Source organism: Cyprinodon tularosa, unplaced genomic scaffold (assembly GCF_016077235.1).
Source record: "Cyprinodon tularosa strain WSP-4 unplaced genomic scaffold, ASM1607723v1 ctg217, whole genome shotgun sequence".
In the NCBI taxonomy this organism is placed as follows: domain Eukaryota; kingdom Metazoa; phylum Chordata; class Actinopteri; order Cyprinodontiformes; family Cyprinodontidae; genus Cyprinodon; species Cyprinodon tularosa.
The window spans coordinates 126,125-147,925 of record NW_024038809.1 but is presented as its reverse complement, the minus strand read 5'-3'; the positions used below and the strand labels follow the sequence as shown (position 1 = coordinate 147,925).

General features: G+C 42.9%; 1 long non-coding RNA gene across 1 annotated transcript; it reads right to left on the bottom strand.

Moving 5' to 3' along the window:
• Window positions 1-1,192: 1,192 nt before the first annotated feature.
• Window positions 1,193-2,361, bottom strand: LOC119784040. Its single transcript, XR_005280888.1, has 2 exons — window positions 2,275-2,361; window positions 1,193-1,504 (listed from the first exon to the last, which is right to left on the bottom strand). It is a non-coding gene; the product is annotated as an uncharacterized LOC119784040 (long non-coding RNA).
• Between the last annotated feature and the right edge of the window lie 19,440 nt (window positions 2,362-21,801).

The window sequence follows — 21,801 nt, the reverse complement described above, 5'->3', positions numbered from 1 at the left end:
CATATTATCAGGGGCCATCCTGATTAGATAAATGTTACTTATATTACCTTTTCTTTCACTTCCTGTTTTATTTTGTACTCATTTCCTCTCTCGTTTTAGGCAGCTTCACTTCCTGAGTTCCTTCCTGCAATCAGGATCTTCTAGCGTAATGCCATTCACCTGGTGTATGTTCTCCTCTTTTGTTTGTTAGAATATTTAGTTCTCACCTTTGCAGCTTCCCTTTGCCAGTTCGTCTTCTTAGAGCTTAGCGTTCCAGCCTGTAAAACTTTAGCTTTCTAGTGTTTTTGACCCCAGCTTAAATGTGGACCTCTTTACCTCCCTTTTTGATACCTCCGTTTCTGCTGGACTTTTGGTGTTCAACCCAGGACTGTGTTAAAGCAGTGGCGCCTCCAGAAATTTTTCATAGGGGTGGCCAGATGGGGCCACTTAAATTCTTGGGGTGGCACACTGAAGCTAATGGCCATATTTTCAGGATTTTAAGACTTAAATAAACACCTATCGATATATTTTGGGTTATTGTGTGATTTTTAATGTTACTAATGATCTAATGTGCATAGATATAGACCAGGGGTCTGCAACCTGTGGCAAGTGGCTCTTTGGACCTTCCACAGTGGCTCTTAATAACTTTGGCTACACATATTTTTATTGTGGTAATTAAATGTAATAATGATAATAAATACAGGTTTTAGCAGTTTTTTTTTTCTTGGAATAATTGCTATTAATTTTCACAACAGAATGATGGTGAAAGTGCCAGAAATATTTAATTTTAAATCCATATTTTTCCATTATGTTGGAAACTATGATTTATTTTACATCCTTATCCACAAATGTCAGCATCCCATCCATCATCTTTTTTTAAACCTCAAAATAGACATAAAAGGGCGTTTCTTTAACAATGACAACATATTTCCTACAGTAGATCTTTATCTAAAATATAACTTGTCCTTTTTCAAAAGGCCAGGCAACATTTGGGGCTCTGAACAAGTTTAATTCAAGTGGACTGAAGGCAAAATGGCTCTTTAGACTGTAAAGGTTGCGGCCCCTGATATAGACCAATAACAGTACAGTTAAAATTTTGAGTTGAACAATAATTGCTTTGTATTATCTAATCACATTAGGAATAAGGTGTAATTTTATTCATTTATTGAAAAATAAATTATACTGGGGAAAAGCAGATACTGGCAGATAAAAATAAGAAATTATATCTTTATTTATGTAACAGGAATTTCCCAACAGGGAACAACGGTCATATAATGATTACAAGGATACAAAAAAAAAGATTACAAGAAACACTTATATGTTAACTTATTCTTAATATATAAAAATATATATTATATATATGTATTATATAAATATACAGAGTCTTTACTCTGAGAATATTCGAGCCATTTATATCTGCTGTACCACTCTTTAGAAAAACATCTTTTCCTGTCCCCATGACAGGTTCTAGGGAAGATGTTTAGTTGTGGCTGCTTGGGCTGTTCTGCTCTTGACTGGGAGATATCTGCAATGAAACAGGAGCAAAAGTTCGTTATTCTGAAATCAAAATGATGACACTAATAATAAATGATAATAATACCAGAATCTCCACCGTAATGAATAATTATAGCTGTATTAATTGCCTACAGGCATTTTGATTCAGAAAAATGAAAACTAACCCATAAACATTTTTTTTTTATTAATCAAAATTAATAAAAAAAAACTTTAAGTGAGTCCTTATTGATTTGTGATTTAATGGAAACACAAACAAAACATACATTTCTTTCGAGGATATTGTTTTCTAGACAATTCACTAATTTCATTTATTTCATTTTTATGGCCACATGGTCATAACTTCACCTGTTGGTCCAGGAACACCTGCTTTTGCTGAATCCTACCATGTTTCACTGATCAGTGGTGCTGGCTGTTCCTGCTCTGCTGTCTGATGCTTTTCCTCATCACTGTCTACTATCTCTGACTCTGTTTCCTCGTCATGCTGCTCTATCTGTTGCTTCCCTCCATCCACCTCCTCTTTCTCCTCCTTCTCACTCGCTCTCTGTTGATCCCCTGTCATCTCTTTATCTGTTTCCACTGTTATTTTCTTCTTAAAATAAGAAGATATATCTCTGGACTTTCTCTTCATTGTCTGGAAATTGACAAACCATACATAAGCACAAACAACGTTAGCTACGTAACTCTGTCAAAAAGACACTCAAAGTCGCTGTAACAGGAGCTGATACAGTTCATTTATGCCCCTCTTCTTTTACAAACGAACGATTTGACTTATTTACTTACCGTTAGTCTTGTTCGCTTTCTCTATGACTTATTTTAATCACTGTTGAAGGCGGGCACGCGCTAAACTGTAGCTGTCGGAGAACGCAACTGCTGCTCGATGGGACGGAGTGGTGGCGGGAGGGGGAGGGGAGCGGCTGGTGAGCTACGGTGCGTGAGAAGGTCAAGAAGAGCGGCAGTGTTGCTAGCTCTGCATAATGGGATAAACCGCTAAACTGACACTACTACCATTTACACTGGTGAGTGGGGTGGCCAGGGGTGGCCAGGGGTGGCCGTGGCCACCCCTGGCCACCCCCTGGTGGCGCCCCTGTGTTAAAGGAACTTTGAGTTTGAATCCACTGTGTCAGGTCTTGAATTTGAGTCATACTAACATAGCATACCTATTACATTCTGTGAATGCATAGGACCTGGTATTAGTAATATCAGCCATGCACCAACAGACCATTGGCCCAGAAACCACAGATATGTGACAATTAGCCTCCAACATGCATAATTATTAACCTCTGGCATGAGACACATTGATACAGTGTAGAATTCAACTTGAACTACACATTTTGATCTGGGAGGGAGGAACATTCAGTACGGTTCTTTCAGCTCGCATTTTTAGCCAATCACAGTCACTAGAAGAGGAGCAAATCAAGCTGCACATGTATATTGGCAGCCATTGTAAATGGGCCTTCCCAGTCAAATGGCAGCCAAGTCTCACAAACCCATTGGAGGTCCACAAAAATAGAAAATTAGTTTTCTAAAGATCAGCCACCCAAGAAAAGAACAACCAGGTTTACAAGCTAAATCAATGGGAACTACTAGACACATCTGCAATCAACAACAATTATTGAAGATTTCCAGAGGACTTCACCATTGAAATTCACCAGAGCTATAGTGAAACTGACAATGCCCACGTGCATGGCAGCTGGATGCTGGAATACATCGGGTAAAAGTGAAAAAAAGAGTTATTCCACCTTTCTGATTCCTGATCCTCCACGGACGGGTTGGTCGTTGGATCGCCAACTTGAAGAGGGAGGATTTGCCATCGAACTTCTGGCCAGAGAAAAAACCCGTAATATGTAGCCAACATTTGGAAGAAGAATGTTTTCAAGATGACTTGGATAATAGCGCGTTGTGACAAACACCAGATACAGCACTGGGACTTGATCAACAGCCGATACCGCACCGTGACGTCACTAACCAGTAGGTGGCAGTAGTGTTCTTTGACAAACATGGATGCCTCCAGTAAAGCACATTCACATGAAAATTACTCTGAATTAAAAACACTGATCATTTATTGAACAGGATGGAATCATTTCAGATTTAAAGAACTTTCATTTTCATCTCTTCTTATTTTAATTGAATATTAGGGAATAATGTCTTTGTCCATCAGGTCAGGGTGCAGACTGGGTGAGGTATTTAACAGGAATTTAGCAACAGAAAAGCAGATTCTAACAGATGTAGTCATAGTAGTCACTGTTGTTGAACCCCAGCTTTTTTCTTTAGTACCAAATATTTGAAAAGCCTCCTTAACTCCACCTTTTCTCTTTTTACAGAGAATATATCACAATGCTTTGCAGAAGCTAACTCACCATGTCGCAGATACCCTGCCCTGTCTCACCTGCTTTAACATCAATGTAAAATAGCTGTGTTCGAGCGCTTGAGGATATGATTTTTCCATACAATTTTCGAGTACAACAGATCGATTTTCCCTTCCAGGAGCAGAATGAAGCAAAAGATCATTTACTCTGTTATTACCTTCCACAGACACAGACAGAACTGTCAGGAATTCAATATACAAACCATGACGCTGGCATTGTAATGCAAACAGAAATAATGTTTGTTTGGCTTTGTGGCGGAGGGCAAGAAGTACCTCAGCTGTTCATCATAGAAGCATTTTAATCTACTGCTTGATACCCAGAGACGACTCAGTACATCAACAAGTTCCTGCAAACAGCACACACCACACACACTCCTTCAACCAGTCCCTTCTTATGTGGAATTTGTAATGGCTGTGTGACTTTGTCACAATGTATTTTTTTATTCTTATTAACTGCATGGGTGCAATTTATTTTCCTCTGGGGCGATGGAGGTGGTTGTGAGTGAGGGCGACTCTGGCTGGAGCTGATAAGCTGCTGCTTCCACACAGGCCTGCTGGAAGGACCAGATCTACCAGGAAGACAATGTCCACGAGGTCAGGAACACACACGCCCTGACAACACACACGGTAGACGACAGCCCTACGCTCATCTGCTATCTGCACTTAGGAGGACATTTCCAGCTTAACCTCTAACCTTTATGTCTCTGAAATATCTTTTTATAAGAAAAGCTAAGTTGGAATAAATAACAGGCAGTTCCAACTGAACTAGAAGATTTACCCACATGTATATAATATTGTATAGGTAAGATTTAATATTATGAATATTATGTTATATAATACTACTGAAGCCCAGAGCGGTCCTGTTTTTCACAGTAGTTTTCTCGAGAAAACAAGTTAATTTTCTCATTATCTAAAGATAACAAAGACATTTTCTAGTCCTAACGCGATGATTGGTGTTTGTTAAAAAATGATTACACCACAACAGCTGGAGAACATTTATGAGTCATGTCTGCCTGTGTGTAATTCTGTAAATAATCCTGTTTTTAACTTTTAGGTAACGAGACGACGTTGTTGGTTTGCTTCCACTTCTGATTCATAAGCAATCAGCCCTATGCCTCCGGGTGTTTTCTGAACAGCCCAAGTGTTACGCCTGCAACAGCTATAAGATGCATTAACCCCCAAAATGAGTCCAGATCAAAGATTTTCAATAAAAAACAGTCAGATGTGTTTCTACTGTATTCCATGCAATCCAATCATCCACCACCACCTGACAATTAGTGAAAAGAAAAAGGAAACAAAAAAACGGATTATTTGCACACAGGCGGTACCGCGACTGCGCAACTACGGGCCCCACAGGCATGGATGGACTGGTAATCCAGGGCTGATGGCCAGCCTCGTTCATTACTAATACAGGTTAATCAGTTCGTTATCAGTAACTGTTTCCTCGTGATCACAAGAATGTCATGCAACTATTTTTGGCATTTACTTAATCATATTTAGTTAATTTAACATAATTGTTTTATGTCCTACCCTGCTAACATGGAACAATTGTGTTAAAGTAACTAAGTATCATTAAGTAAATGCCAAAAGCTGTTGCATTTGTCAGGACTCCTGTCTGTGTTGTTTGTGTTTTGTGTGTTTGTCTTCCTTCCTCCACCAGGTGGCGCCTGATCCCGATTCACCTCCTCACACACCTGCTCTTAGGCTGCTGACTGCCACTACCTCGACACCAGAGTGTTTGCCAGTTTCGGGTACTCTAGCCAAGCTGAGTTTTGCTGATTTAAACTGAGTTTTTGTCAACCTGAGTTTCAATCTTGCTATTTTTGTCTTTGCTTCTCAGGAAGTAATCCTGCAAACTGGACGTTTCGGACCTTCTCTCCCTGGAAGGATCAACTGAGCCTCAAACTGAGCTGGGGATTCAAACTGGAGGTTTGGATCCACTTTCCTCCAAGGGGTCATTTGAGTTTCACACAGAGCAACGGATTCAGCTGCACCACAGTCTGCATGTGGGTCCGAGCACTTGATAAATTCATGACAGCATTACTTTTTTCAGTGTATCTCAAGAAGGCAAAGGAAAAACACCACCTTGGCTTCCTTATAATACTGTTTATATTATATGAATATTTAAATGTGGTGAAATACTGAAAAAGAGGCCATATTTTATTGATTTGTGCGGAGTTGACCGAAGACTAAAGTAAACAGACAATAGAGAGCACCTTTAAGCCACACCCACTAACTAGAAAAGTAAAATGGAAATGTATATGCTTCTTTTCACAGTCCAAAAACATGACTTTTAGGTTAATTGGCTTTTCTAAATTGTCCTGAGGTGTGAATGTGTGTGATCAAGGTTGTGTTTACTATAGTGTTGCCCTGCGACAGAGTGGCGACCTGTCTAGGGGATATCCCGCCTCTCGCCCATAGACTGCCGGAGATAGGTACTGGATGGGGGGAGCTCTACATCATTCCTCGATCAGGGACGAAGAAGACTGAATGCTCTTGTTAGCTTGTTGGCTTGTGGCATTAAAAGTTGCGCACAGACCAGATGAAGCTACTATGAGAAAAAGCAGAGAGAGCAGAAAGTTAGAGATTGAACTAACAATCTAACTAGAAGCTTTATCAAAAAGGAAAGTTTTAAGCCTAGCCTTAAAAGTAGACAGGGTGTCTGCCTCACGGACTAAAACTGGTAGTTGGTTCCACAGGAGAGGAGCCTGAGAACTAAAAGATCTGCCTCCCATTCTACTTTTAGAAATTCTAGGAACCACTAGTAAACCTGCAGATTGAGAGCGAAGTGCTCTGTTAGGAACATAAGGAACAATCAGATCTCTGATATCAGATGGAGCTTGGCCATTTAAGGCTTTAAAGTAAACTTTTGAAACAGAGGCCTCCTTATTTGCAGTCGATCTGCAATCAGCCAAGCAATTATTATCACTCTTAAGTTAAAGCTACAGTGTGTAATTTTCAGCGACATCTAGCGGTCAGACTGCAGACTGCAGCAACATGAACGTCTCCCCCCCACCGCTTCTCCCCCCCAACAGTACGGCGAGCGTTACGGGACAAAATGTCTTCCACGACGTCCGCATCACCTACCTTCTCAAGTGATGAGGTTTGTTTACATAGATAATTTTACAGATAGTATTTCATTAGTCTGTGTAGGGTATAGATTTCATGTAGACTTAAGATAATAAATATACCCGTTATTTTTTCTACGTCGTTGTGACGTTTTGGTGAGCTGCTTTGCATGGTGATATAAACAGACGAAGTAATTGTAGTCATTAGTTTAACAGCGAGATTGTGTTCGCTGGAAGAATATATATTCCCCGTTTACAGAGTCCAAGTCTTGTTTGTGGCACGGGGGTTACAAGGCAAGGAAGAGGGCAGAGAGGCCGGGGTGAGCGTGCAGCTGGGGCCAGGCGAGAGAGGGGAGCCAGCGGGGTGAGAGCAGAGGAGGAAAGGCTTGAAGATCTCCAAAGGAGCCGGAGAGAAGTAAGGTATATATCCAGAAAATTATTTTACAGAAAATTACTGAATCATTACCTGTGAAACGTCAGGGACGTTGCTGAATAAGTATACTGGAGAGTAACAGCATCATCACGCAGCATGTTATTGTTTTAGACAGGTCTGAGCATCCTGTACTCCAAAAACTGCAGTGATATTAGACAATTGTGTGTATAGGATTAATTACCTGTCCAAGAGAAAACTGGCAACTTGAGCGTCACTTTGAAAACCTTTTTCCTCCATCAGTGACTTCCATCGTGGAAATGCCGTGCCAATGTTAATCCGTGTTTTTTGTCGTTTCTTGTCACTCTTGCGTTTATTCTCGTCGTGTTTCCGCTTCTTAGATGACGGGGGTTCGTTGTCCGCCGCTTTTCGTTGTGATACAGAGTAGGCATGATCCTCCATTCGTCTGATGTTTGGCCACACAGTGCCAAACAGTTTGCAAAGTCACTCACGCCTGCCGCCTTGTTCACCTTTCTTGTTACTGAGGCGCAGTATACCTGCTTCTTCTTCTTCTTTGGTTTCAGGCAGACTAAACGCTTCTCAGGCATAATACTGCCATCTACTGTTCAGTACCGTCTCAGTTCATCTCTCTCAACTTGCCGTAGTTATTTTCGAGCGTCATGGGAGATCTCGCAATCGCTAGTTTGTTGCCTCTGCGCTGCCGTAGCGCAAAGATGTCAGCCTCCATGGCTGCGAGACCCGCTCCTATGTAATTATAAATAACGAATTCTAAGGCAACGCAAATGTTATGGTTAAAAGGCTGAGCTCATAGGTGATGATAAATAACATAGTTATGTATAATATATTAAATTTCTGAATTTATATGCCTGTAATTATTACACACTGTAGCTTTAAAACCTGATGGAGAGCAGAGGGAAAGGTGCACTGATGCCCCAAGGCTTGAAAGAAACAACGGCAGCTGTGGCCGTGTGTATTGGCTGTTTAGTTTTATAGGAAAACAAACTGTGCTCCATCTGTGGGTTGAAAATAGAGCGCACTAATTCCTGTTTGTTCTTAAGCTCGTCTTTTCCCTGAATGGGACGTAGCATTTGGTGCTTCTGTTGTCATATTCTCTGTTTGAGCATGACGAGGTCTGCATTGTTTAGCTGTCTGATCCTGGTATTAACCACCAGTCTCTCATGCATTTGCAAAACTGAAGAGGTCTGGAAGATCTTTTTAGACAGACAGAGACAAATAGGATCTAAACAGAACATTGTGACTTGTATGCATGGCATGGTTAAAAGGGAATGGATAGGAATTTGTTAGTTTAGAAACTCGGGAAGCTGTACAAAAAGCCATACATTTATAACATTCTGAGTAGAATTCCTGTCTTTGTGCTTTTTCTTTCTTTCAGCTGGCGAGACGGGCTTCAGCTTAACTCAGTAAGCCTCAGTAATAGCTGGCTTTTTAATCCAGAATGAGGAATAGTCTCCAACAAACTGCTCCAACGCTAAAAATCGTCCGGCCTCAGAGGGACCGTCACAGCCAGACACCAGAGCTGGGCTCAAATTCCCCCATTTCCAGAGCTGATAAATCTGATAGGAGTCACAGTCAAGGAATGAGCCAATTAGAAAATGCAGAAAAAGTAAAAACAACAAAAGGGGCTGAAACACAGGGCATATTTACAACAGAAAAAATAGTATTAGGCACCTAGTGACTGATACAGTGATACATTCAGACGGCCATTTTTTTTGCCACTCCTGCCGCTTTCAAGTAAAAATAATAATAATACAGATTTAGCATTAATGTAATGTATTTTCATTCATCAACATAATTTGGAGTTCATAAAGCAGTGAAGGAAATGATGTCAAAGCTGCAGTGTGTAATAATTTCAGAGATTTACTGACAGAAAGTAACATTGTAACATAACCACTATGTTGTTTTCTTTTCCTTTATAAATACATTAAAGGAATAGTACACCCAAAACATGATTAGCCTTCATTTTCTACTCACCCCCATGCTGAACAACACTCTGGAGTACTTTTTTGATATCTCAAATGCATCTGGAGATCTGGGAGGCTTCTTGCTGTCTCCTGACATTCAAATAATGGAGGTCTATGGCGCCCAAGGCAGAAAGGTCCATAAAAGTCCACAAAAAACGTGTCAATATTCCTCCATACTGCTCGTCCAATGTATTCCAAGTGTCCTGAGTGGGTAGCATCCAGAATTTACTCGAAACGAAGTCATTTAGAATGTTTTTAGAGCATAAACAGTAGTGTATAGGATTTCCTGAAAGCGAGTTCACGAGTCTACGGAAACCGGCAGACCAAACCAGATGAAAGTGCGCATTCAGCGTCTGCTCTGCCGATAATGCAAGCGTAGAAGAAGAAATGTGCTGTTTACCTGTGCAAAGAAAGAAACAACGAAAGAAAAATGTCTGAGGACTTCAGTGTTGAGGAAGAGCATGAGTTCTTTGCCGAGCTGAATGCGCACTTTCATCTGGTTTGGTCTGCCGCGGTTTCCGCAGACTCGTGAACGCGCTTTTAGGATACTCAGTATTCAAGGTGAGACAGCCAGTAGAAAAATTGAAAATGTTTATTAAAATTAAGCAGGATCCAGACTTCCAGAAATCCACAGAGCTTTCAGGCAGGTTCAGAGTCCAGAGTCAGACAGGTGCAGAAGCGTGCCCACACAGACACGCACAGAATCCGACAGGGAGGCTCAGTGGTAGAGGGAAGCAGAGACGAGATATTTTTCCAGCATTTATGCAGGACTTTAAACTGGTCTCCTCCTAGGAGCCAGGCTTATTGGCGTAAAACCGGCCTTCCTCACGTTCCGAGCCAAAACCTTGTTGGCTCCTCAGAGGAGGACAAGGACAGGATCAGAAGATGAGACAAACACGAAACCTCTCAACCTACTGGCCACCAGGAACCAGGACATGAACTAGAGAATAAAACTGAAATTACCAAACAGGAAAACAAATAATGATCTGGCCCCGATTGCTTGGGCTGAACCGAATATAAAGCAGGAGCTGCAGGTGGATGAGATGAGTGATAATTAGAAATCAGGGCAGAATTAGGCAGGTGAGTGAAATGAACAATTTAAGCTGAGCCATCAGGGCAGATCGTGACAGAAGATGGCCCTGATGAAATGGTTCTTGTATATTTTGGTGAACAATGCATCAGCATAGATAAGAACTTATTTTAGTGGTGAAAAGAACAGAAATTTAGACCATCATTGCTATGCCAAAATCAGTTTCCACAAAATCACCTCCATCTAAAAGTCTCTTTTCAGGCAACATTGTTACAAAGCAGAGCAAGTCTTCCCTCAGAGCCTGTAAACATGCTGATTACTTCACTCCAATGTTTAGGGAAATTGTTTTGCAAGTGAGTAATCATACTGCAGAGAAGTTCAATTTATTTAAAAAACGTGACTTTTACTTGAATACTCTGAATAATGTCCCAGGTTTAGTTAAAAAAAAGTGTCAAATCTGTATTTTACAAAGCAAAACCTGCTGTGCAGGTTTCCCTGACATTGTTTTATTTCTTTTAATTGCAAAATGTGATGCTTTTATTGCTTTTGACTGAATTATTAACATAGGCGGATCTACTGGGGTGGCATAGGGTGGCAACTGCCACCCTAAATGACAGCCTTGCCACCCCTGCTGCCACCCCAGTTAGCTGTAGGGGTGGCGAGGCTTATAAATTATGGATCATTTGAGAATTACAACCGCTAATTTCTAATGTCGGACTGCAGTGAATGCAGCACGAGATGACGCGAGAGCGACTGAAGGCCCATTCATACCTCACGTAAAAGACGGATATGGATACGTGTGGAGTGTTTCATACGTTCTAACCGTCGATTTCGTCCGTACTTTGACACGAAAATTGGGAGCTTACGCTTACGGACGAAACGGATCAATATGGAGCAATACTACCGGAAACGGTGGGGGCGCTATTGAGTTTTTACTACAAAATGTCAACAAAATCACAAAGAAGGCATCGCCATGTTTTGATCAATGACGAATCATTGGCGCCCAGCACTGCCACCTAGAGGAAATACGGGTTATTGCGCACCTCAACGGACGGAGGTATGAAGGAGTCAACGGATAGAACGTACGGACAGAAATACGGATGTGCAGGCCAAACGTGAGGTATGAATGGGCCTTGAGACTGATTAGTTTTGAAAACCGAATGGGGCAAAGCGAGGGAGCCAGGGGTGATGGGGAGAGGAGAAACGGGATGAAACAGGTAAAAACTGATTTATCGAGAAATTAAATCATAATGAAAGCACAATGTTGCTAGCATAGCTGCAATGCTGATTTACAGATGATAAAAATCAGGTTGCAGAACGTTATTTCTCTATCTATGATGTTAGTTAGGCCTGACGTCTCAGCCTCTGAAAGACATATTTGCGGTTAACTATGACAGAAAAGAGACTATCAAGTTTGATTGAACTCAAATCAAAACGCACAAAGGTATTGGATCTAAATAAAGTTGTGAAGCATTTTGCTGAGCAACATGGAAATCACTGCATTCAGCTGTTATAGTCATGTTAACTTTATGTTCTGCTCTCTGGTGAGCCTTTACAGAGCTGCTACATTTTGTTTTGGCACCTGAGAAAATCTGATATTTCCTTTAATAAAACCAAAAGTGTTAAAAGTTAAAAATGTGATACTGGTGTGAATCCTGCTTAACATGAAGCAGTGTTGTTGTTTCCTTTTTGTATATATAGTATGAAATTATCCAGAAATGACCTGTATGAACCTACTCACAAGCAAAATGTATTTTTATTTTGCTTCTTTTCAGATTTGTGGAGATTTTGATGTAACATACAGAATCCGCCTTTTTGTTGATTTGTTGATACAGCAGTATGGAGGACCAACTCTGCCATATTTAAAAATAAATACAGAAATAAATAAATGCTCAATAAATAAATAAGCATACAATTAATTGCCACCAAAAATACAAACAACAAATAAATGTAAGTAGAAATTAAATTATACAGCTAGTCATAAAGGTATATAACTCTTTTTATTTCTTTGCCTTTTTAATATTTACCTTATTTATTTTTTTGTCATTTATTATCTTCAACTTCATTTTTTCATTACTTATATTTTTAAGTATTTATTTATGTGCATGTTATCATATTTTTGTCTGTTTTATTCTTCCTTTGTATTTTTTTACCCTAGTTATTTCTTCGCTGCTATTTCTTTCTGCCTGCCCTTTTTACATTTCTGCCTGCCATTATAATATAATTTCTAATTACATTTATTTGTTGATTGTATTTTTGGTGGCAATTAATTGTATGCTTATTTATTTATTGAGCATTTATTTATTTATGTATTTATTTTTAAATATGGCGGAGTTGGTCCTCCATATACAGCTCTATCTACAGCATATTTACATGCATGAAATGTCCCTTTCATGTTGCCTTAACTGCTGTATGTCAAGTTACTGAGGAACAAATGGGGCAAATGTGTGTTCAGAGTAAACATTACATGGATGTCCAGTACCTTGTTCGGGTGCCTTGACCCATTTATTTCTACTGTGTAGTTCTGCTCACTTTAGTCCAGCTCAGTCCATAGATCTATGATAGGTACGTTTTTCTTTCTATAGTTTCTACTTGGTCAAATGCTGCAAAGCTGCCTCTCTGACAGTCAATCTCACACATCTGCGACTCAGCACCTGTGTCTTACCTTAATACCTTTCCTGTCATAAGGTCCCTCTAGAAGTAGTGTTATCATTCTTCTCTCTCCTATTAAGTGAGATCTCATTGTACGATGTAATATGAACTGTTTCACATGAAACACTAGTACTGTACATACTATTCTCACCAAACTGTGATAACTGTGATTAAATTCAGTGTAAACAAATGTCATATGTTGCCACCCCTAAAAAATTCCTGCCCCCCTCTTGCCACCCCATAAATATTTTTCTAGATCCGCCCCTGATTATTAAATATCTTTTGGTTGAGATTTTACATTTGACTGTAAAAGTTATTTTAAAAACTCTTTGGCCAGTTTGTCGGAAGCATCTTGCTAACCAGTTAGCAACTTAGTGCTAGCAGGTTCCCAATGGGAAATTCCATTGGGACCAAGTAGCACTAAATTGGTGACTTAGAAACGACGCTGTCAAGGAACGCTATGGACAGAGGAAACATGCAAGAGGAGGAGAGTTTAGTGTCGGAGGTCGTGGATGAGTCTCCTCCGTCATCCATTTTTTATTTAAAGGAGGAAAGCGGGGACGAAGATGTTGTGGAAGAGGACGCCAGGGCGGCAGAAGCTTGGTTTGGTGTAGAAGGCTTCCAGCCGTACATGTTTGAGCCCTTGCCTCGCAACGCTGCCAGTTCTGTTAGCTCTACGCCTGCCGAAGACACAGACGTCCATCCCCGTGAACACTGGGACGGAACTCAATGGGAAAGGAAAGGATTCTGGTTTCAACCGTTGCGTATATTAGCTGCGACACATGAATCAAGATGCTATGACCGAAAACATTTGATTGACAGATGACCTTTGATATATGATTGGCCGAATTTAGGTGTTCAGGCTGACGTAGAACTAACTGGCCTGCAGAAGATAACGGAAAAAACACAGATTTTAAGACAGGATTTTTTTTTTAACATAGACATTTTCCAAATATTTGGACAATATCGTCTGATAAAGATAACATTTATGTACATGTTTCAGCCAGAATGATTTCCATCCATCCATCCATTATCTGACACGCTTGTCCCGAGTGGGGTCGCGAGGGGTGGATCTCCAGCAGTCAATGGGCGAGAGGCGGGGTCCACCCGGGACAGTTCACCAGTCCATCGCAGGCCAGAATGATTTGACATTTAAATATGATTTTGTTACAACTTTAACAGAGCTCTGCCTTTTAGTGCACGCTATGCATTTAATAAAACGCCATTGAAGACAATTTTGCAACATTAAAGAATTGTTTTTTTTTTGTTTATTTGTTTTTATTTTGATGGGAAAAAAAATATTTCCAGTACATTTAAAGACGACTAAGCTAAAAAGTAGTCTTTACAGTCCAAAGAATAACCATAAAGTCAACAGAGGAGTAGTTCCCTGACGTTCCCTGAGAGAATCTGACTGTGATCCGGAAGTGTAAAGTTTTCAGGGGGATTTTTTTTTTTCTTCTAGTAGACAGTGTTTGATGGATAGTACAAAAGAGACACCAATGTTCAGTAATTTTTTCTGTCTGTTACACTTGGTAACCTATGAGGATTTAGGATCAAACCATTCTGACCTGAACAAAGAAATGTTTAATTTGTTTTCCTCTCTGTGCTGATCTTTTTTTGGAACAAATTTTGCAATTACAACACTTTTATCAGAAAACAGCCTGTTCTCAGTTTCTTATCAATGTAGAGCTGGGCGATATGAAAAACATCTAACATCACGGTATATTTGGGCTGTAATTGCTATGCACGATATATATCTGTCATGATGGGTTCTCAGGTGGAGACCCAATAATGCAGAACACCACTGACGGACACAAGGGTGAAAGTTTAACACGTTTATTAAACACAAACACTGAATGTACTGTTGACTGGTTCGGGCCTGGGTTCAGGTTTCATCGGAGTCTGCGTGAGAGACAGAGCTGTTATTGACTGCTGACAGGATCTTGATTTGCAAGTGAACTCTGATAGTACCTTGAGGGTTCTTGAGGTTTGCCTTGGGAGAGTCACTGTTGGTTCTGGAGAAGGGTTTATCAGCAGAGTCCGTTTGCTGCTTCAGCGTCTCACGTCTAGCTTGAACAGACCTTGGCTTTGTTTTCTCAGCTCTAGTCCAGAGCTGCTTGAGAAATCTCAGAGAGTCTTCAGGGTTTGGCTCAGAGGGTCGGCTCGGCAGGTTAGCTCTTCCTGAGCTATCACGGAGGAGACTCGGGCTACCTGGGAACACAGAGAGACAGGTTAGAATCCAACCTGGATTCAAAGTCATGGAGATAACACAAGGAGCTAGGCTTTAGCGCTGACCAACTGGAGCAACACTGCGGCGTTGAGGCAAGGTCTGAAGACAGCTTATATAGTGGATCCTCTGATGATCTAGATGAGCTGCAGCTGTGCAGGAGGCTCCCTCAGAGGATCCACGGCGGACTCTGCTGGAGAAAGATGGGATTTTCTCCAGCTCCCAACAGTACCCCCCCTCAACGACCGCCCCTTGGCGGTGCGGAAGAGGTAGATGGGCAGGAACGCTCGTACTCCTCGATAAGTGTAGGGTCGAGGATGTACGAGCCTGGGACCCACTGACGATCCTCCAGTCCGTAGCCCTCCCAGTCGACGAGGTACTGCCATCCGCGACCTCGTCGACGGGAGTCTACAATGCGGCGCACTGTGAAGGCCGGATGGCCATCGACCTCCAGGGCGGGTGGTGGGGAGTCGGACGGTGGGCACAGAGGGCTCGAAGAAACGGGCTTGATCTGGGAGACGTGGAATGTAGGGTGGATTCGGAGGGACTGAGGTAACTTGAGACGAACAGCTGAGGGGTTGATGACTCGTGAGATTTTGAAGGGTCCAATGAATCTCGGGGAGAGTTTTCGAGACATCCCCTTGAGGGGGATGTCTCGAGTAGAGAGCCACACTTCCTGGCCTTCAGAATACTCGGGGGCGGGACGTCTCTTGGCGTCGGCGAAACGTTTCACTGACACGGATGACTGGTTGAGTGTGGCGATGGTCTCCCTCCAAATCCTCTGACAGCGACGGATGTGTTGGTTGACGGACAGCACCGATATCTCTCTCTCATCTGCGGGGAAAAGAGGTGGTTGATATCCGAGACTGACCTGAAATGGGGACTGTCCAGTTGATGCAGAACGGAGTGAGTTGTGGGCATATTCAATCCACGGGAGGTACTGACTCCAATCCACGGGGTTGTTGGAGGTGAGACAGCGGAGGGTGGATTCCAGTTGTTGGTTCATGCGTTCAGTCTGGCCGTTAGATTGAGGGTGGTAACCTGACGTGAGAGATGGTTTGCAGCCGAGAGCAGAACAGAATGCCTTCCATACCTGCGAGATGAATTGTGGTCCTCTGTCCGAGAGGATTTCCTGGGGTATGCCATGAAGCCGGAAGACATGCTTAATGAGTAGCTGGGCTGTCTGGAAGGCCGTGGGGAGTTTCCTGAGGGGAACTAGGTGGCAGGACTTCGAGAAACGATCAACAATGGTAAGAATGGTGGACATACCTCGGGAAACAGGGAGACCGGTGACAAAATCTATGGCTATATGGGACCATGGACGCGAGGGAACAGGTAGTGGTTGAAGCAGGCCTGAAGGAGGTTGGTGTGAGGCCTTGTTGCATGCGCATGTGGGGCAGGCCAACACATACTCCTTAATGTCCTTGTGAAGCGTGGGCCACCAGAAGCGCCTGGAGATGAGAGCAACTGTCCTACTCACTCCAGGATGAGCGGTGAATTTGGCGGCATGCATCCACTGGATAAGACGGGACCTGACAGAAGATGGGACATATGAACGATTAGGCGGACCGGTACCTGGGTCTGGTTCAGTGGCTTGGGCAGAGTTGATTAGATCCGTTATCTCCCAGTTGACCACTCCAATGGTGCATGATGCTGGGAGGACAGGTTCAGGTGTCTCAGGATGATCGACGGAGTAGAGACGAGAGAGAGAATCGGGCTTCACGTTCTTGGATCCGGGCCTGTATGAAATGATGAGATTGAAACGAGAGAAGAATATTGACCACCTGGACTGGCGAGGATTTGCCTGCTTAGTTGACTGGATGTAAGCAAGGTTCTTGTGGTCTGTCCGCACGAGAACCGGATGCTCAGCTCCCTCCAGCCAATGCCTCCATTCCTCCAATGCCAGCTTAATAGCCAGGAGTTCTCGGTCACCCACGTCATAGTTCTGTTCGGCTGGAGAAAGCCTACGGGAGAAGAAAGCACACGGGTGAATTCTTTGATCTGAGTCGAGCCTTTGAGACAGAACCGCTCCAACCCCGGAGTCTGAAGCATCCACCTCTAGGATGAACTGTTTAGTTGGATCTGGTTGAATGAGAACAGGTGCTCTGGAAAACAAGGATTTTAGTTTTTCAAAAGCTGCTTGAGCCTCGGGGGTCCACTGAAAAGATCGTTTGATGGAGGTTAGTGAGGTTAATGGAAGGGCGGTTTGACTGTAATTCCTTATGAACCGGCGATAGAAGTTGGCGAACCCTAAAAACCTCTGTAGCTGCTTTCGGTTCTCAGGAACTGGCCAGTCCAAGACAGCCTTTATTTTGTCCTCTGAAGGTTTTACCTGGCCGCCCTCGAGCACAAACCCCAAAAAGGTGACTGAAGGTTGATGGAACTCGCACTTCTCGGCTTTCACGAACAGTTTGTTTTCCAGTAGTCTCTGTAAGACAAGACGAACATGTCTCTTTTGCTCCTGGAGGTTCTTGGAATAAATGAGAATGTCATCAATGTATACAAAGACAAACACGTTGAGGAAGTCTCTGAGAACATCATTAACTAGGGCCTGGAAGCAGGCAGGAGCGTTTGTTAAACCGAAGGGCATCACTAGGTATTCGAATTGACCCAAGGGTGTCTTAAAGGCAGTTTTCCATTCATCGCCCTCTCGTATCCTAAGGAGATGATAGGCGTTTCTTAAGTCCAGCTTGGAAAACACTGTTGCACCCTGTACCGGTTCAAAGGCAGAGGCGAGAAGAGGCAGTGGGTACTTATTTTTAATAGTTATCTGGTTCAAACCTCGATAATCAATACAAGGTCTCAGGGAACCATCCTTCTTGCCCACGAAGAAGAAACCGGGGCCCAATGGAGAGGATGAAGGGCGAATTATTCCAGCAGCTAGTGATTCGTTGATGTATTTTTCCATAGTTTCTCTTTCGGGCTTGGAAATGTTATACAGTCTGCTACTAGGAAGAGGAGCACCAGGTAAAAGTTCAATGGCGCAATCGTATGGTCTGTGTGGAGGTAGGGACGTCGCACTGACCTTACTGAAGACGGGGGCTAAGTCATGGTACTCAGGAGGAACTGAAGAAAGGTCAGGAGAGTCCATCTCCCCCCCACCTCTAGGAGGCCCCACCATAGGGGCAGCAGAGCGAAGGCAGGTTTCGTGGCAAGTAGTGGACCATGATTCCAAAAGACGTTTAGTCCAATTAATGTGAGGGTTGTGCTTCTCCAGCCACTCGAACCCGAGGACCAGCGGGGAACATGCAGAGGGAAAAACAAAGAAAGTTATTGTCTCTCGGTGGTTACCTGACAGAAGTAGCTCGAGGGGCTGGGTTTGGTGGGTAACACGGTGGAGTCTTTTTCCGTCTATGGCGGACACACTGAGAGGCTGAGAGAGAGGAACGGTTTTAATCTGGAGTTGCTGGACGAGGTTTGAGTCAATTAGGTTACGCTCACAGCCTGAGTCGATGAAAGCGGAGAAAGAGAGACTTTGGTTATCACAGAAGAGCGTGGCAGGCAGCAACAAACGAGGAGATTTAATTGTGTTTATTTGACCCGCCAGACTCCTCAGATCCTCTGGCGGGCCCCGACCTCTTGATCTTGCCGGGCAGGAGGCGATGAAGTGTCCACTCTCACCACAGTAGATACATAATCTACTTAGAAGACGCCTCTGTCTCTCCTCCGGAGTGAGCCTAGTGTGTCCCACCTGCATTAGTTCAAAATCCCTTTCCCCCGAATGAGAGGCTTGAACAGGCAATGGTAGAGACTGGGACTTAGACCTCTGAGTGGGCATCTGCTCTGTAGAGGGAGAACACACAGTCACGTTAAGAGAGGCAGGAGAGATATTACTCTGCTTCTTAGAACTGTTTCTGGCTCGAATCCTATTATCAAGTCTAATGGAGAGGCAAATTAAATCTTCGAGGGAGGCTGGTTCGTCGAGGGTTGCGAGTTTATCCTTGATCTGATCATTTAATGCCATGAAAAAGGCTCCTTTCATGGCGCTTTGGTTCCATCCGGAAGCTGCCGCCTTAACCCGGAAGTTAACTGAGAATTCAGCCACCGAAGAATTTCCCTGTTTTAAGTAGAAAAGAGCTCTGGAATCAATTGTTTGGTCGGTTTCTTGGTTGAATACCTGGTTAAATTCTGAGATGAAGTCGGAGAAAATGCAGTTTAAGCTATCGTCGGAGGCAAATCTGGCCTGAGCCCATTCCAAGGCTCTTCCTGTTAGCTGAGAGAGAACAAAAGTTATTTTCTTGTGGTCCGTGGGAAAACTATCAGGGGAGTTCATAAAAATCAGACGACACTGAAATAAAAATCCTTTGCACTTTTTCATCTCTCCAGAGAATTTTTCTGGTAGACTAGGGCGGAACTCAGATGACGTCACAGCTGGTGACCTCGGAGGGGGAACTGGACCCGGAAATGGTTGTGGAGAAGGGGTAGCATTAGCATTGTTCAAACGACTGGAGAAATTACGGATAAGATGATCTTGGAATTCGATGCGTGAATTTAACTCACTCAGAGTTTGAACTTGTCCGTGGATTTGGGCATCCCGCTCCTCCAGAAGTTGACGGAGATGTTCTGCTGGGCCTTGAGTTTGGCCGCAGTGTTCTGTCATGATGGGTTCTCAGGTGGAGACCCAATAATGCAGAACACCACTAACGGACACAAGGGTGAAAGTTTAACACGTTTATTAAACACAAACACTGAATGTACTGTTGACTGGTTCGGGCCTGGGTTCAGGTTTCATCGGAGTCTGCGTGAGAGACAGAGCAGTTATGGACTGCTGACAGGATCTTGATTTCCAAGTGAACTCTGATAGTACCTTGAGGGTTCTTGAGGTTTGCCTTGGGAGAGTCACTGTTGGTTCTGGAGAGGAGTTTATCAGCAGAGTCCGTTTGCTGCTTCAGCGTCTCACGTCTAGCTTGAACAGACCTTGGCTTTGTTTTCTCAGCTCTAGTCCAGAGCTGCTTGAGAAATCTCAGAGAGTCTTCAGGGTTTGGCTCAGAGGGTCGGCTCGGCAGGTTAGCTCTTCCTGAGCTATCACGGAGGAGACTCGGGCTACCTGGGAACACAGAGAGACAGGTTAGAATCCAACCTGGATTCAAAGTCATGGAGATAACACAAGGAGCTAGGCTTTAGCGCTGACCAACTGGAGCAACACTGCGGCGTTGAGGCAAGGTCTGAAGACAGCTTATATAGTGGATCCTCTGATGATCTAGATGAGCTGCAGCTGTGCAGGAGGCTCCCTCAGAGGATCCACGGCGGACTCTGCTGGAGAAAGATGGGATTTTCTCCAGCTGCCAACAATATCAAAGTATGTTTAAATTAACTTAGTAAACAAAAGAATTCATAAAAGTTTACTGATATACTCCTTCAAACTTTTGGTTTCCAAATTAAGAGATTTTTCAAACTTAAAACAATTGTTTCAGCACCAGCTCCTCTAAGCTCTGCCCTGTTTCCAAACAGCCTCCGTCAAATCCACCTGCTCACCTGGCTGTATAACCGGCTCTCAGGCCAGTCACTAGTGCCAGACTTTATCACAAGCCTTTGGTGAGTATACTCCATCGTTCCTGTCTGCCTGATTCTGACCTGATTCTGCCTCTTGATTCTCTGAGCTTCCCTGAACCCTATCAGAGATGTCGTGGTGCGTTTTTGGATCTCTGAACTGTTTTCTTTGCCCTGACCTCGCTCCATGTCTCTGGATGTCAGATCACCTGGTTCTGACTCTGGATCAGCTCTCGGATTCCGTACTCCGGTTTATCCCCTTGATCCTTCTGCCTGTCTTTACTCTAACTGATGTGACCCTCTGCATTCCCTGGACCAACAATTAAATGACCAAGAAGGATTCCTCCAAACAAACCTGGATGGATTCAGGAATCCTCAGGGATTAACCAGTGATGTCATGTCATACGCCAACCGCTTCCTCAGAAACTCTCACAGTTTGTCGTCAAACACGGAGATGGTTAGTGAACCAGAATCCAACATTGGAGGCATTGATCTCTGTTTCTGTGCGGTTGCTCAACTCTCCAGTCTCTTTCCAGGAACTCCGGTTGCTGACTCCAGTGAATCTCTTTGGACCTGCAGCACTTTCATATCTTAACAAACTGTTTAAAGATCAACGGCTGCATCTGGTTAATTCTGGGTCTTCCATTTTCTGGTGTTTTTCCGTGTTTCCGTTCTTTTTGGTCATTACAAACTGTTTTTTCTTCTAGTTCTTTAAATTGCAAAAGGAGCCTTCTGTAAAAATGCTTTTTACATTTCTAGTATTTTAATATATGTTATATTTTGTGTATTTTTCATGTGTGTCTCTTGTTTCTGTTTTTTTTTCTACTTTTTTTTCTCAATTTGACGATCTTTTCATCCTCCAGCAGTAAATATAAATATTATTTAGTTCTTTCCGGCCTTCCGATCTTGAACAGGAATGTACTGATAATGTTTGGGGTTTTTCAGTTGTAGACAACATTTTAAATGAGTTTTAATGACTTTAAAGTTTATTTATATTGCTTATTATTTGATCTCATTGTTGGAGACTTCAGGCGGTGTTGTCTGAACTTTTAACTCTGTGGGCCACTGTCGAAATGATTCATCATCTTATTTCCCCCTCATC